The 16,893-nt window shown below is 40.6% G+C and overlaps 1 protein-coding gene across 2 annotated transcripts in view; it reads left to right on the forward strand.

Annotated features, from left to right (window-relative positions):
• Window positions 1-1,319: 1,319 nt before the first annotated feature.
• col7a1l (collagen type VII alpha 1-like) overlaps window positions 1,320-16,893 on the forward strand; it is a 146,601-nt gene continuing 131,027 nt past the window's right edge. The window contains exon 1 of one of the 2 annotated variants that reach the window (XM_047389958.1): window positions 1,320-1,534. The gene's annotated coding sequence lies outside the window, so the exon portion shown is untranslated. Of the gene's footprint in view, window positions 1,535-2,864; window positions 2,991-16,893 lie in introns of those variants that run through there. The other variant, XM_047389959.1, reaches the window with a different exon arrangement.

Genomic DNA, 16,893 nt, shown 5'->3' on the forward strand with positions numbered 1-16,893 from the left:
GTATTTTTTATGACATGCCAAGACATAGCTGCAGTTCGTTTAGGCTATTAGAGAACAATACATTCCGCTGATAACAGGAAGGCTGAAAGGAATACTGCAAAGCTGCTTTTGTTTATCTTTCAACCTCTGTCTTTTTTGAAATATTGGCAGCCTTTTGCATATCTCAGAGTTAAGGTACAGATTTACATTCTTTAGCAAATACACATAAAATCATCCCAAGATGGGTATTTCAATTTATTTAGTAATTATTTTATAATACCCTAAAGGTATAATGATAAACATACAGTTGAAATCACATATTAGATACGCTATAAAAGACACATAACTATTTTCTTTATGTCTAACATTAAATCAGACCGTTTCCTGTTTTTGTCAGTAAGGATTACTATTTTTTTATTCATTTTCTATTACAATAATGAGATAATTTCTATTACAATTTATTTATTTAAATTCAGAAGTTTACATTACATTATATTACACTGCAATCGCTGTGTTTTAACAGTTTGGGAAAGCTCAAATGATGTGGTTTTGTAAGCCTCTGATAATGCTTCTGGTAATTCCCCACCTCAAATACACTCCTTCCTTGTGTGACATCCTTGAAAAATCTAAAGAAGTCAGGTAAGGTATCAGCAAAAAAAAAAAAAATGGACCTCCACAATTCTGGTTTATCCTTGAGTGTGATTTATAGAAGCCTGAATGTGCGGCAATGAGCATTTTAAACAAGTATATAAAAACAAAGTATAAAACAAACAAACATTACATTGTCAGGAAAGAGACTGGTTCTGTGTCGCAGAGATGAAATGTGTTTTGGTGCAAAAAGAGTGTATCAGCCCCCGAAGAAAAGCAAAAGACCTTGTATGAGTATCATTATCAGCAGTAAAATGAATCCTATAACAACATGGTTTAAAAAGTCACTCGGAGATGAAGATGCCATTACTCCAAAAGCATCGTTAAAAGCCCGATTATAGTATGCCAATTAACTCAGAGACAAATATCCTAATTTCTGGAGACACGTGCTGTGGGATGATGAAACTAAATTAAATTGTTTGACCTTAATGAACATTACATTTGGATGTATAATCTTGCAAGCCTACAAATGCAAACTCAACAGCAGGAGGCACTTGAGGACTTCACAAAATAGATGGCATGCTGAGGAAAGAACATTGTATGAAAATATTAAACCAATACTTCAGGTGTCAAGAATAAAATATATTATGTGGTGTAGTTGTCCTCTGTTACTCAGATGTCTGAAGCAGCAAATGCACCAACCTGGAAAGTTGCACACTGCCTTGATTTGTTTGATGAGCCTCACCTGTGTGTGTTGCAAAGCAGGGCGGACACTTGACTCAGTGGAAAGGATACTAAGAGTTTTGTGTTTAAACAACAAAATGATTACTTTGAGAAAATCTCACTCTTAGTAAAGTTGAACTGAAAACGTCTCTGGGCTTGCTGTCCAGTGGAGCACTGGATGGAGCTGTTGTGGACAACCAGATGAGAAGCTGATGTTAGGAGAGCTAGGTCAATGGAGGGCCAGGTGAGCTAGCCATACCGTTGCTTTTTCTCGAGCCTGCTGAAACCAGTCCCAGTAGCCGTTGTTTTCAGTCTATTCATTTTCTCCCACAAAGCAGTTCATTTTAATGTTTAAGTTGATATCCACTTTATTCTGCTTCCACTGGCACATAACATCAGGACGTACAACCAGGAATTTAAAACGTGGGCGCAAATGGGTCTCTCAAATGGGCATGTCACTTAGCATACATCCAAATTAGTCACGGAGTGGCTTGAGGTTAACAAAGTTAACATTTATAGTGGCTGACACAAAGCCCTGGTTTCAGTCCAATGAAATAATTGAAGACAGAACCGAAAGGGTGTGTGCAAGCAAGCCAGGGCACAAACCTGACTTAATTACACCGGTTCTGTCAGGAGGAATGGGTTCGAAATTCTTGTAAACTATTGTGAGAAGCTAATGGAAAGATACCCAAAATGTGTGATTCAAGTCAGAAAAAGTATTAAAATTTCTAAAATTGGAGAAAGTAATAAAGAAAGATCTCATTCACTGGCATTTAGCATCTCTAAATAACTTTGGTAATCCTTCCTTGTCTGTCTGTTCAAACTTGTCAATAAATCTGATTCTAATCCTCATCCTAACTGATCAACAACGTGAGAGCTTTGGTCCACAATATTTATATTATAATGTATGAATTCTTGACTAAAGAGCATAGAACAGTATGTGGTACATGTCAGGTTTCTATAGCGTAGCAATTATGTTTCTGACAATGAAGGGCTATTGTATTTTCTGGAGCTCAATGATCTCCTCAGCTGGGCTTCACAGCTGCAGTCAAGATAGTGATCTTGAATGTGCAGCATAAAGCTCTTGTCATTGGGTGATAAATACATCATTAATCTTTATCTGTTCTGGGGGGATTATTTATTCATCTGGACATGCATTTAGACTGATATGGTTGGCAGCTATTAAACAGTGCACCATCACAAACACGATACTGTATTTTTGACGTTTGTATGGTGCACGCTTGACATGCCTACTTACATCCACTGTGGATTGGTGATTCTTAGTGAACAGAAACTGTCATCTCCCACAGATGTATGCATTGCTTATTAAAGCGGTCCCCCAGCCAGCCTGTAAGTGCATGTGGATTTACCTACACACATTCACTCTATGAATTCTTGGTTTCCTGCACTGTGTGTAGCTCAGTACACACACACACACACACATCCAAGGCACACCTGGCCATTCATCACTGTCTGTCTTCCTCTGAGGCAGCAGATGTTGCAACACTGTCATAATTCTTTAAAAGTTCGAAGCTAGACTATGTCTTCAGGGCTCCTGGGGTCTAACCTACTTACACTGCAGTCTGTGCACCTAGAGCTTATCATGGGCTAACATGTCTTCCTGTGAATTAGCATTGCATTAGATAGGTTTGCATGCGAGTCTCTTCAAAAGGCAAGAATAAAAAGAACAGGATGAGCAGGTGAGGAGCTTTTGCTTTTCATGAATTCTTGATTGCTCGAATTCTGATATGTTGCTTAGTATGAGGTATAGTGAAAGCTGTATTTTGATCAATAGCTACTGGTTTTCTTGCATCTAATTTCTACGCAAAACACTGCCTTTTCCATGCATCTCACTATCTGCTGCTCCATTCACCTTCCCTGAAAAACAAGCTCATCATAAGCTTTTCCTCTTGGCATAAGTCATCAAAACTAGCAGATAGAGAAGGATATCACATTTTCTTCAAGAAACAGAGGTTTGAGCCAGTCTTGCACAGATATGCAGAAGCACGGTATCAATTTTCACAAAGCTGAAGAACTCCGATTTATGAATATGTTTCATGTTACTCGAGAAATGAAATAAAAGGAGAATTAATCTATATTTCCATTCCAGAAGGAGTTGTAATAAGAAGCAGAATGGAATGTAGGAAGTAATTGGAAGCAGCAGTACATAAGTTTGACTAACACTGCAGATTTCAATTTTTGCTCAGGGGCTGCGCTCAGGTCATAAGACATTATCATTGGAGTGAATCAGCGTGATAGAAACATCTCTGCAAACCTTAGAGCTTTTTTCTTATCAAGAAATGCACACTCCAAAAACATGTCACTTTTTGACTTTAACAGTGCATTTAAGATTAACATCTTGAGTAATGTTTTTCACTCTTTTAAATATTTGAGACAATAATCAGAGTTGTCAGTAATAAGCATAACGTCTGCTGCTTAAAAATGTTTTGAGTATTTAGCTTAACCTGTCTATTTTCTACCTATTTTAGCAAAACTCCTTCATGGCTGCTTTATTATTCCGACTACAGAACCTCCAGAAACATGAGGCTGATAAGCTGCCGCAATATCTCCACTTAAAAACTCTGTTTAATTTAGCAGGTGTTTAATATTGAGGGCTCTCCTTCAATACACCTCATGAAAAGACAGGAAATAAAGGAAAGGCTGAAAGTGGTTTTCAGAATAGTCAATGAAAGTGCAGTATTGTGTTTATAGCATGACTTTAAAAGTGACAACTAACCCTCACTGCACAATATGATGGACGGGCACGATACATAAATCTTTCTAACAGAGACTTAATCAGTATTCTCCAGATCTGATTGAAGGCTGTGTTCTTCACAGCTTCCTAATTTCTTCATTCAGAATACATGTTTCTACAATGCAATATACAGGTCCTTCTCAAAATATTAGCATATTGTGATAAAGTTCATTATTTTCCATAATGTAATGATGAAAATTTAACATTCATATATTTTAGATTCATTGTACACTAACTGAAATATTTCAGGTCTTTTATTGTCTTAATATGGATGATTTTGGCATACAGCTCATGAAAACCCAAAATTCCTATCTCACAAAATTAGCATATTTCATCCGACCAATAAAAGAAAAGTGTTTTTAATACAAAAAACGTCAACCTTCAAATAATCATGTACAGTTATGCACTCAATACTTGGTCGGGAAGAAATGACTGCTTCAATGTGGCGTGGCATGGAGGCAATCAGCCTGTGGCACTGCTGAGGTCTTATGGAGGCCCAGGATGCTTCGATAGCGGCCTTTAGCTCATCCAGAGTGTTGGGTCTTGAGTCTCTCAACGTTCTCTTCACAATATCCCACAGATTCTCTATGGGGTTCAGGTCAGGAGAGTTGGCAGGCCAATTGAGCACAGTGATACCATGGTCAGTAAACCATTTACCAGTGGTTTTGGCACTGCGAGCAGGTGCCAGGTTGTGCTGAAAAAAGAAATCTTCATCTCTATAAAGCTTTTCAGCAGATGGAAGCATGAAGTGCTCCAAAATCTCCTGATAGCTAGCTGCATTGACCCTGCCCTTGATAAAACACAGTGGACCAACACCAGCAGCTGACACGGCACCCCAGACCATCACTGACTGTGGGTACTTGACACTGGACTTCTGGCATTTTGGCATTTCCTTCTCCCCAGTCTTCCTCCAGACTCTGGCACCTTGATTTCCGAATGACATGCAGAATTTGCTTTCATCCGAAAAAAGTACTTTGGACCACTGAGCAACAGTCCAGTGCTGCTTCTCTGTAGCCCAGGTCTGGGGAATGCGGCACCTGTAGCCCATTTCCTGCACACGCCTGTGCACGGTGGCTCTGGATGTTTCTACTCCACACTCAGTCCACTGCTTCCGCAGGTCCCCCAAGGTCTGGAATCGGCCCTTCTCCACAATCTTCCTCAGGGTCCAGTCACCTCTTCTCATTGTGCAGCGTTTTCTGCCACACTTTTTCCTTCCTACAGACTTCCCACTGAGGTGCCTTGATACAGCACTCTGGGAACAGCCTATTCATTCAGAAAGTTCTTTCTGTGTCTTACCCTCTTGCTTGAGGGTGTCAATAGTGGCCTTCTGGACAGCGGTCAGGTCGGCAGTCTTACCCATGATTGTGGTTTTGAGTGATGAACCAGGCTGGGAGTTTTAAAGGCCTCAGGAATCTTTTGCAGGTGTTTAGAGTTAACTCGTTGATTCAGATGATTAGGTTCATAGCTCGTTTAGAGACCCTTTTAATGATATGCTAATTTTGTGAGATAAGAATTTTGGGTTTTCATGAGCTGTATGCCAAAATCATCCGTATTAAGACAATAAAAGACCTGAGATATTTCAGTTAGTGTGCAATGAATCTAAAATATATGAATGTTAAATTTTCATCATTACATTATGGAAAATTATTAACTTTATCACAATATGCTAATATTTTGAGAAGGACCTGTAGGCACAGAAAATTCCAGCTGTCCATGACTGTGTTCCAGAGTGGAATAAACTGGAAAATGCCGTAATGATACCTGTTTATGGATTGTGTGTTGGTTTAGAATGAATGGTTAAATGAATCTCAAGTTTAAAATATTTTTATTTAATTTTTTATTTTTCCATTGTGATAAAACATATTCCTAAATCTTTGAATAATGTCCAGTAAGGAATCATGATTTCATAGGTAAAAGTCATTCTTCTGGGTGTTTTCAAATGTTATTTTTTCCTTTTCCTTTACAAAATTACATAAAATTTGGCCAGATTGTATATCTTGGTGTGAATTTTCTTTTGTCGTATTTTTTTTTACATGTTTTCTAAATGTGTTTTAAACTAAATAGAAAAATCGGTGTGTCTGAATTTATTTTTATAATTGACGATCACGCTAATGAGCTAATATAGGAATTTGTTTGTATGCTTTTCACACGTTAACCAGAGGTGATAATCGGTAACTGCATTACACTTGGTAAAGTAAGGCTTGGATGCAGAAGGTTAGCAATGGAAACACATTCCTAGAAGATCTCAGCACTTTTGGAGGTCTGTAACTCTTGACTCTGCAGAAAGTTGGCAACTTCTGATCCCTATGTTCCTCAGAACAACAACAGGAAGGTTGACCAAATAATTTTAGCATGGTGGTTTATTTCAGGGTTGTCCAGGTTCAGTTCTTGAGAGCGACTATCCTGCAAGTTTTAGATGCATACCTTCTCCAACACACCTGAATCAAATGACTGAATTCCCTCATCAGCATTCAGTCATTCAGCTCTGCGGAGACCTGCTAACAAGCCCTTCATTTTCAGGTTGGTTGGAGAAGGGATTATCTAAAACTAGCAGGATAGTAGCTCTGGAGGACTGGATTTGGGAGCCCCGGTTTAGTTTCTTTCAGTATTTCATCATTGCCTGTATTGTTTTCCACCCCTTGTTGAAGAGCCAGCAAAAATTTCATATTTTTCAACAGGAACATTTTGTTGTAATCTGTGTAACCTTTCACTGTGCGCGCAGATGTTGGGAGAGGTCAGGGTGGTGATATGATAAAAGCTTAAACGCACACCTCTGCAACAACTCTGTCGCATGATTTGCCGCCACAGTGGGTAACTATGGCAACAGCACTCTACGGTCTTTTTCACTATAAGTCCACGGCCCATTGAGTGTGTGTGTGTAAAACCTGTGTTCCCTGCAGGCGGATTAATTCCCCTCCTCTTTCATTCCCTGTCAGAGCGTTGAAACAAAAACTTTCCGTTTTAATTAGTTGGGTGCAGCGTCTCACTTCATCTGTCTCTCCATGAAGTGTCTCGTTCTCACCTTCACTCCATCCCTCTCCACTCTTCCCCTTGTTCTCCAGTGTAATTAAAGGCAGTCAGTGCAGATAATAGAACGGTAATAGTGCTAAATTGTGATAATCAATACAAAGTACAGACTTAGGAGCACTTAATCCTGTAATAAACAGATTTACTGAGGGGGCAAATGGTTTGAAGACAACTTTGCCCTATATTTGTATCCTCATGCTATAAGAGTTAGAATATTTTGCTTTTTTGATACTGGAATACAAATTCAATTCAATGTCAGTTTTATGTGCTTTTTCCGTGTATACCAGAGATTGTCATGTGGAGATGAGAGGGCCCCATCCAGCCCTGAAGTTCTTTTAATATGGCCTGCAGTGCTTTTAAATATTTAAGAGCTGGACCCATCAGTTTTTTGGCTGATTTCTGCTGTCCAATTGTTTTGTTTGTTTTTAGTACCGACTTGGACCCCATTTAGCTTTTAACTGCTCTAATCCTTTGTGGCAGAGACGGAATAATGTATCAGAAACATCGTTGGAGATTTCTGTCCATACTGACAGATAAATATTGAACAGTTTCCGGAGATTTGTCTGCTGCACGTCCGTGATGGAATCTCCAATTCATCACATCCCAAATGTACTCTGTTGGATAGGCTTCTTGTACGAAGCGTGCTTATACACAAAACCCTTGCAGCCCAATGTTTAACGCACAACAAAAATGAACGTTGCGTGAAAGTGTGCTTAAATCCACGCAAATGTTTGGCCTGCCGTGAAAATGTGCGGTAGCCACGCAAACGTTTTCAGTCAACAAGAATAAACTACAGAGAACTAAAACTCACCTACATACACTGAAATATGACTCCATTCAGTTTTATTTAATTCGTGGAGCATCAAACCTGATGTTTTTTCATGAGTTGGAGCTTTTAAGGTTTAAACCCGAACGATCCAATAGAATCACATTCAGCCTCATACAATAACATAACACTCCTCAAAAAATGATGGGAACAACCTCATTCGGATGTAAACTGAAAAACTTCTTCTGTTTTTGTCCCCTGTAGATGTTAATGCAAATATATCAAATAAGGTAGTGTTTTTCAACCCTGGTTCTCAAAGCACACTGCTCTGCATGTTTTAGATGTTTCCCATGACGCTGCGGTCCTTTTAATCAGAGCTTCTCAGAAGGAGCTGACTGACAGGCCGAGTATTTAACAGTCATCCCTGAGCCGGGCAATGCCAGCCATATGGGACGGCTTCATCCATATGTTCCTCACATATATAAAGTTCCCCTAATCTGTGGCTCTCATTTGCAGCAAAGAGCCAATTTCTGAATGTAATCAGAGCTATGGACTGCACTCATACTGCTATAAGGGTACCAGCTGTAAGTGAAAATGCTTTAATGAATAGAAATTTAATTTAATACAATTGCAACCTATTTGTGATGCGCAAATTCAATGGCACGATGGCCTCCTCAACTCATGATTCCTTTATCCCATCAAAATATTTATAATAGATCTAATAATAATAATTGTGTTGTGTTTCTATGTGACGTCCTAAATGGTTGTAAAGATTTAAAGTACTTCACATAGTGTGTGTGGTGACTGTCTTCCTAATAGAAAAAAATAGCCATATTCACATCATTTCAATGATCAGCACTGAGCTATGATTGATCAGCAGCTAGGCGGTGCCGTTTGGTTTAGATACACACATTAGAACTAAACGGGTTCAAGCTGAAAAACGTTTTTATTTTCAGCCAGGTTTGAGCCACTGATGTCATTCAAGTAGTTGTTGGTTTGCTGTAACTGACTACAATTAGCCCTCATGGTGTGTACAGTTTCTATCTCTATTAGCATTTTTCGACGAAAGGAACCGATCCGGACTCTAACAGCACCGTTGCCATGGTTATTTGGACACGGGGTATGTGTCTTCCAGTTATTTATACTACTTTGCATATGTATTAATAGGCGGTTCAACCGCCACGCGCAGCTGCACCAAATTAACCGTAAATTGGGATGTATGAAGGCTACGTGTGCGGTGACGTAACTCTGAGTTTTTTTTCTTTGTCCACCGCATGTTTTCAGAATTCCCTCCTTGAACCACCACCATAACGCCGTGGAGGGGTTTGAGTGCTCGAATGATCCTAGAGGCTATGTTGTCTGGGGCTTAAATGCCCCTGGTAGGGTCTCCCATGGCAAACAGGCTCTAGGTGATGGGTCAGACAAAGAGCGGTTCAAGACACCTTCATGAGGACCATTAAATCAAGGCTCGTGACGTCGCCCAGTACGGCGGAGCCGGGGTCCCACCCTGGAGCCAGGCCTGGGGTCGGGACTTGCCGGAGAGCGCCTGGCCGGGTTGCTCCTCGCGTGGCCCGGCCAAGCCTGAACAAGAGATGCGAGCCATCCCCCAGTGGGCCCACCAACTGCAGGGGGAACCATGAGGGACCGTTGCAAAGAGGATTGGGCGGCAGACGAAGGTGGAGCTTTCAGCGGCCCGATCCCCGGATGCTTAGTCTGGCTCTAGGGATGTGGAATGTCACCTCGCTGGGGGGGAAGGAGCCTGAGCTTGTGCGGGAGGTCGAGAGATATCGACTAGAAATAGTCGGGCTTTCCTCCACACACAGCGTGGGCTCTGGAACCCATCTCCTCGAGAAGGGCTGGACTCTCTTCTACTCTGGAGTGGCCCACAGGGAGAAGCGGCGGGCTGGGGTGGGTTGTCTTGTTGCCCCCCAGCTCAGCCGTCTCGTGTTGGGGTTTACCCTAGTGGATGAGAGGGTTGCATCCCTGCGCCTTCGGGTTGGGAGAGGCCATGGAGAAGGACTACCAGTTGGCCTCGAAGCAATTCTGGCAAACCGTCCGGCGCCTCAGGAGGGAGAAGTAGTGCTTACAGTGGGGGTGGGAGGCTGATGACCTCGACTGACGACATTACTTCGTACAGTACTTCGAGGATCTCCTCAATGCTGCCTTTACACATTCCCTGGTGGAAAGAGAAGCTGGGGACTCAGGGTTGGACTCTTTCATCACCCAGGCTGAAGTCACCGAGGTGGTTAAAAAGCTCCGCGGTGGCAGGGCTTCGGGGGTGGATGAGATCCGCCCTGAGTTCCTCAAATCTCTGGATGTTGTGGGGCTGTCATGGTTGACACGCCTCTTCAACACTGCGTGACAGTCGGGGACAGTGCCTCTGGACTGGCAGACTGGGGTGGTGGTCCCCTTTCATAAGAAGGGTGACCGGAGGGTGTGTTCCAACTACAGGGGGATCACACTCCTCAGCCTCCCTGGTAAGGCCTACACCAGGGTATTGGAGAGGAGAGTCCGGCCGATAGTCGAACCTCGGCTTCAGGAGGAGCAGTGTGGTTTTTGTCCAGGCCGTAAAACACTGGACCAGCTCTATACCCTCTACAGGGTACTCGAGGGTTCATGTGAGTTTGCCGAACCGGTCCACGTGTTTTGTGGACCTGGAGAAAGCATTTGACTATGTCCCTCATGATGCCCTGTGGGGGTTGCTCCAGGAGTATGAAATCGGGGGCCCTTTATTAGGGGCCATCTGGTCCCTGTACAAGCAGAGCAGGAGTTTAGTTCGCATTGCCGGCACTAAGTCGGACCTGTTCCCAGTGCATGTTGGACTCCGGCAGGGCTGCCCTTTGTCACCGGTCCTTTTCATAACTTTTATGGACAGGATTTCTAGACACAGCCAAGGGCCTGAGGGGTCTGGTTTGGGGACCAGTAGATCTCGTCTCTTCATTTTCCAGATGACGTGGTCCTGCTGGCCCCCTCTAGCCAAGAATGGAGTGGGAGATGACAGACAGATCGGTGCGGCTGCCGCAGTGACGGGGGCACTGCACCGTCCGTTGTGGTGAAGAGAGCGCTGAGCCGAAAGGCGAAGGTCTCGATTTACCGGTCGGTCTATGTTCCTACCCTCACGTATGGCCATGAACTTTGGGTCATGACCGAAAGAACGAGATCCCGGATACAAGCGGCTGAAATGAGCTTCCTCCGTAGGGTGGCCGGGCACTCCCTTAGAGATAGGGTGAGGAGCTCGGCCATCCGGGAGAGGCTTGGAGTAGAGCTGCTGCTCCTTCACATCGAGAGGAGCCAGTTGAGGTGGCTCGGGCATCTAGACCTGATGCCTCCTGGACACCTTCCTTGGGAGGTGTTCCAGGCACGTCCCACCGGGAGGAGGCCCAGCGGACGGCCCAGGACACGCTGGAGGGACTATGTCTCTCGGCTGGCCTGGGAACGCCTTGGGCTCCCCCCGGAGGAGCTGGAGGAGGTGTCTGGTGAGAGGGACTTCTGGGTGACTCTGCTGAGTCTCCTGCCCCCATGACCCGGTCCCGGATAAGCGGAAGACGACGAGTACGAGTACGTTTCAGAATTTCTCCATACCGCAAAATCTTTGTATGAAAGCTACGCATTCTTTCATACATGAGGCCCCTGGTGTCTCTGGACGTCATTTGAGTACAGTTAACCCATTGTCATTTTCAAGAAACCAGATGATTTGAGCTTTGTGACATGGTGCACTATCATTCTGGAAGTAGACATCCGGAGGAGGTCAGCAGAAAAACTTGGGTAGGACATGATCTGAACAATGCTCCCTATCACTAACCGGCCCAAAATGTGCCAAGAGAATATTCCCCTAGCCCTTATACTACCACCACCACAAGCCTGAACTGAGCCGTTATACCAAGCCAGGATGGATCCATGCTTGTATGTTGTCTATGTCCAATTCTGACCATACTACCTGAATTAAAGCAAGATTTATTGGACCAGGCAATGTTTTCCAATCTGTTATTTTCCAATTTTGTTGAGCCTGTCTAAAATGTAGCCTCGCTTTCCTATTCTTAGCTAAAGAGGGTTGGCGCCTGGTGTGGTCTTCTCCTGCTCTTTTATGGGCAAGAAAAGGCAACAAAACACTTAAAAAGAACTAAGGAAGATATTTCCAAAGTAGAACAGTCGTCTTATGTTTGGAAATTTAAATAATCAGCTTTAAAATACTGTAACATGCTTACTAAAAGAGGAAAGCAAAAACAAGGAGGAAACTTTAAAATTAAATGGATTGAATATGAACAGAGTTGAAGAATGTAAGTACTGTTGGAATTATGAATCAGAGAATATTATTTAATATTAATATTTTGATATTTTATCAAATAATATTTCGGCCTGTTAAGGGTTGTCCTGTGAACACCAGCCCTTTAAGGTGATGGTATTAGGACAAAATGGAAAGGTGTGAGACGAGCTCTGACATTAATGAACAGCATAAACTCTGCTCATTTATGGAATGAATTCACACAATTTCTTAAAATACAATAATTTGTTAACAAAAATAAGTCAACTCAAAGTCAAACATATTTCAATCAACAAACTCTACTATGCTAAAACAATTCAACTAACGTACTAAGCAGAATTAAAGAATAAGGAAGACTAATGGGCTATGTACAATATAAACAAGTTGATTAAAGATGATTGAAAATCATGACCAAAAGAGTGATGCAACATTACCATGCAGTGTTTATGTTTGAGAACCAAGGATTATCTTGAAGAATCTGGAAGTGAAGTTAAGTTAGTCTTGGAACTAACTTAAGCAATAATCAGCAAACGTTTAGACAACCATTCACAATGCAAGATCAGATAAAATATCATTTTAATAAAATAATGTTTTAAAGAATGATCTGCTGAATAAAACCAACCTTCTGGATGACTAATTCTCAACGGTGTCTAATTAGCTGCCTTTATTTATTGAAATAATATTTGAAGAAATATTATTAAGGGAGTATTTTGGAAAAGAGCCAAATCTTTCTGGAGAAATGGGGCTTTATGGTGTTTACTTAGTTATCAAATCTAGTAAATGATGTTCAGGGACTATTATTCACTAGCTTGAAAACTAACAACTTTTCTGTTAAATACTCTTTAGTAGCAAGCAAGCAGGCACGTGTTCTTACCGGTTAGCAGTTGAGCTAACAAAGAAGCGGATAGCTTAGCGCCAGAAACAAACACATACCTTTAAAATTCCTCGGTTAATATAAGGGTTAAAACGCATAAGCGCAGACGGCGCGTTATGATCAATGTTCTGTTTAAAATCACTCTTTAAATACAGTTTGTCTTAACTTTAAAAACACACAAAGAACACAACCCGGGCATGTGTGCTGCAGATAGCCTGCTAGCACTAAAATAGCTGAGTTTCACACAAACAAAACTTCATAAAATGACAAACATTCAGATCATTTCATCCTAAATCTGTCTCTGCCCAAAACACTTAACCTCATGAACCGTGGTGAGGAAACGTTGTCCAAGGGCGAAGTTTGAAGAAAGTATCCACAGTCAACAAGCGGTTAGCTTCGCGGGGGGTTGAAGGTGCGTTCGCTCTGAACAAAAGGGTTAGCTCTGGAGCTGTAGCTGGGTGGCCCATCCTGTCCGCTCCTACAGGGCTCGGAAAGAAAGTCAAGCAATGTTTGTACCAGATACACAGACAGTATTTCATTTGTACTTATCTTTACATATGATTGATGATCGTATGACACTCTTGGATCCAGTTTGAAGAGTTTATGTCTGTTTGCCAGCAAAGAGACATCAGTGCACTGGGCCTCTCCTGACCGGTCCCTCTCGAAGGCCGTGTGGAAAGAAGTCGGCTTGTTGGAGAGGGGGTGCTCTTATTCAGACAGCGGCATCATGGGAAGTCTGCTGCTACCCCCCTTTCCTCAGTTGCTGGAAGTCAGTTAAATGCAATTTATTTTGAAAGTTCCAGAAGAGTCCATACCAGAGTTTAATTTTGAAATCCAAGGCTGTGGGTCCCAACAGTACCCTGGTATTTGATGCGTACTTGAAAAATACACAGGAAAAATTAGAAGCACAATGAAAACAAATTATTAATTTGATACAAACTACACCAGGGTACACCTGGGGTACAATCTAAACAGGTTTGAATAAGTATCTATGAAGCCTTAATGAGATAAGAAATTCACTGTAGATAATTTGTATATGGAACAGCAGCCATTATATATTTAAAGGTATTAGACAGATTACAAAGCAAAGCATCTGGAATTTGCATAGGTGCCAATAAAACATGTTCAAATAAAGCTGTGCTGATAGAATCAGGAAAAACTACTAGATTTAACAAGATATACATATCCTCTGACCTAATGAATTTATCTTAGTAGATGAAATGATGGCAATCCTGTCAAATCAGGTCTAAATGATGGTGGAGAATACAACTCAACAAAAGAAAATGGGTTGGTATAAACATTTTAAATAAAGGATGAGAATATGGTGTTAACACTGGATTCCCTATTTACAGATGAATATCTGGATGTTAGGAAACCATTCTTTAAAATTTAACTAATATGAGTAGTGAAAAACTGTCACTGTAGGCAGCAGAATTAAGGCAATTATTTCAGGTACTTATAGCGGGTTGAAGTCGGACCAAACAGAGTAGATGAGATTCAGCAGCAGTGCACGTGTTGAAGCATGAGAAAATTAAATTGCAGACTTGGTTGAGCCTAAATTCATCCTAATTTCTGCCATATTACGTTATTTTCATTCAATCAACAATTTCGATTCTTATTGGATACCCTACAGCCATCTTCCAAAAGATAAGACAAAGGACAAAAGGTGTATGTTTTCCTTAAATCGTTCATCTTCTATCCCGCTTATTCCATAGTGGGTCACGGGGGAGCTGGTGTCTATCTCTAGCAGTCTACAGGCGAGAGTCAGCTTCTGCATGATGATTGGAGGATCTATCTGAGGCCAAATCCCTTTTTGATTGACAGCGAAATGAGCGAATCAGCGATCTTGAAATTGAGCTTCTCCTCCTTGAAAGACCAGCATCTTCCACTATTGCTGCTAATACTATATATATATATATATATATATATATATATATATATATATATATATATATATATATATATATATATATATATATATATATATAAGATTTTGTTTTTATTTGCATTTGCAAAAAATGCTATGTCAAAACTTTATACCTTTTCAAAGCTGTAAAGTTATAACTTTAAAGCTGTAGTCAATATATCTTTGCAATCTCTGGTTGTTTTTTTGGTCAAAGGGAAGGAAATGTGAAGAGAGGAGTCAGGCAGAGCAACTGAAAACTAAGGCTGGTGTTTCTCCAGAGTAAGGCTAGATGTTATAGTGATAGTATTTCTGTCAAGGCTTTTACTGGCCAAGGCAACTAGTTGCTGACTGCACAGTACGTTCATACATTTATAGTGTTAAAACGGTTCTACTTGGTCAGCAGAAATAAGCAAGTCTTGTATCAGAGCAGAACCTTTCTGGACCACATACATCTCTACTCAATGCAAAATGAATAAAGAAAATAAATTGAATTTGTTTGGAAACAGATGAAATCTTGCCCGGGCACATTGTCCGCATGCTAAGGTGGTAACCAGAAAACATTCTTCTTTGTTTGGCAGAAGCCAGTGCACTAAGCGATCAAATGAAAACAGCAATCCTTCTCAGTAATCTTTTAGTATAACTAAAACTTGGCCTCCTTTTAATTTCTGGACTGACTAGATGCTGTTTGGATCATTTTAAATCCACTGTTGAAAATAGGTGTTTCTTTTTGTGTTTTTTGGAATGTTTATTTTGACATTTTAGTACTTTAGTGTGTACCTGCAAGGCCAGGACAACTTAAGTAAAAAATGGGTTCCTCACACAATACATGAATGAAGCAATGTCCCCATTTTGATTAAAATTTAACATCATTTGAGATCTGCTTTACTTTGTGAATAAAGCAATATTATAAGACATTAGAGGAACAACAGAAACAAAAAAAACTGAGCTTTTATTTTTCATAAGCTTAAATTGACAAGAACTTCAAACCTTCGTCACAATGAGATGTATAAATACTAGGCTTGTTTTTTGTGTGTTTCAGTTTTAATCTTGCAACCTCTGTAGTGTCAAAGAATATTAGTCATCATTTAATTACAGCTGTAAGAGATGCAGATAGATTAAATAGTGATGTTCCTAAATGTCATCACCCTATTTAAGAAATGTAAATGTTGTACAGGCATTTGGCTGAGTGCAGTGACAAGAAAGCTGTAAGCTGATATTTATGTGCTTTCATGTCGGTACTCCGAAATTCAGTCATCAGTCTTTTAATAATAAACACTTTGTTGTATTATTTTTCATTTCATATGTTTGTTCTTTTTGTTTGTTGTCCAATTACCAAGGAGGCCTCTTCATTTTTCACATTTATTGTTTCATGCACTCATAGAATATATAAAAGTGTTGACTGGGTGTTAACTGTCAGGGACCAAAAAATACCAACTAAAATCAAAGGCGCAACTGACAAACACTGGCTGGTCACAAAAGTATTAAATAGTAGGAAAATTAACACTTATGTCAGCACTACCTCCCCAAAACAGGAAAAACCAAGTAAATAAAAATAACTAAAATCTCCCCTCTCTTCACAATCGAACACCAAGTTATGACCCATTTAGTGGTTCTGCTATTTAAGGAGAACTGATGCAACTGGAACTATTTTTGCTGGTGTGGCACCCCAGTAGCAGCTCCCAGGTAACTGGTAACTCATAGAAACAGCACATTAATTTGTTACATATTACCAACTGAATAAAGCATAACAAACAAGTAAAGTTAACTAAATATGTGCACTCCACATAGTAAACTAAAAAGTCAAAATTTAATAAAAGCTGGTTCAATGTTTTTATAGTATATTTAAACATTTTAAGAATAAAAGCACAGTTCATAAAACATAAGCATTACCAATCTGTGTGCCAGCAGGGACGGCTGTTATATGAACCCTTACTCAGATGTTTCAGTACATTTTTAAAGTGAGTTTGTTAAAGTTTGAAAAATGAAAATAAATAATTTCTTAATTTCACTTTTC

This window comes from Girardinichthys multiradiatus, chromosome 17 (genome assembly GCF_021462225.1).
Source record: "Girardinichthys multiradiatus isolate DD_20200921_A chromosome 17, DD_fGirMul_XY1, whole genome shotgun sequence".
Classification (NCBI taxonomy): domain Eukaryota; kingdom Metazoa; phylum Chordata; class Actinopteri; order Cyprinodontiformes; family Goodeidae; genus Girardinichthys; species Girardinichthys multiradiatus.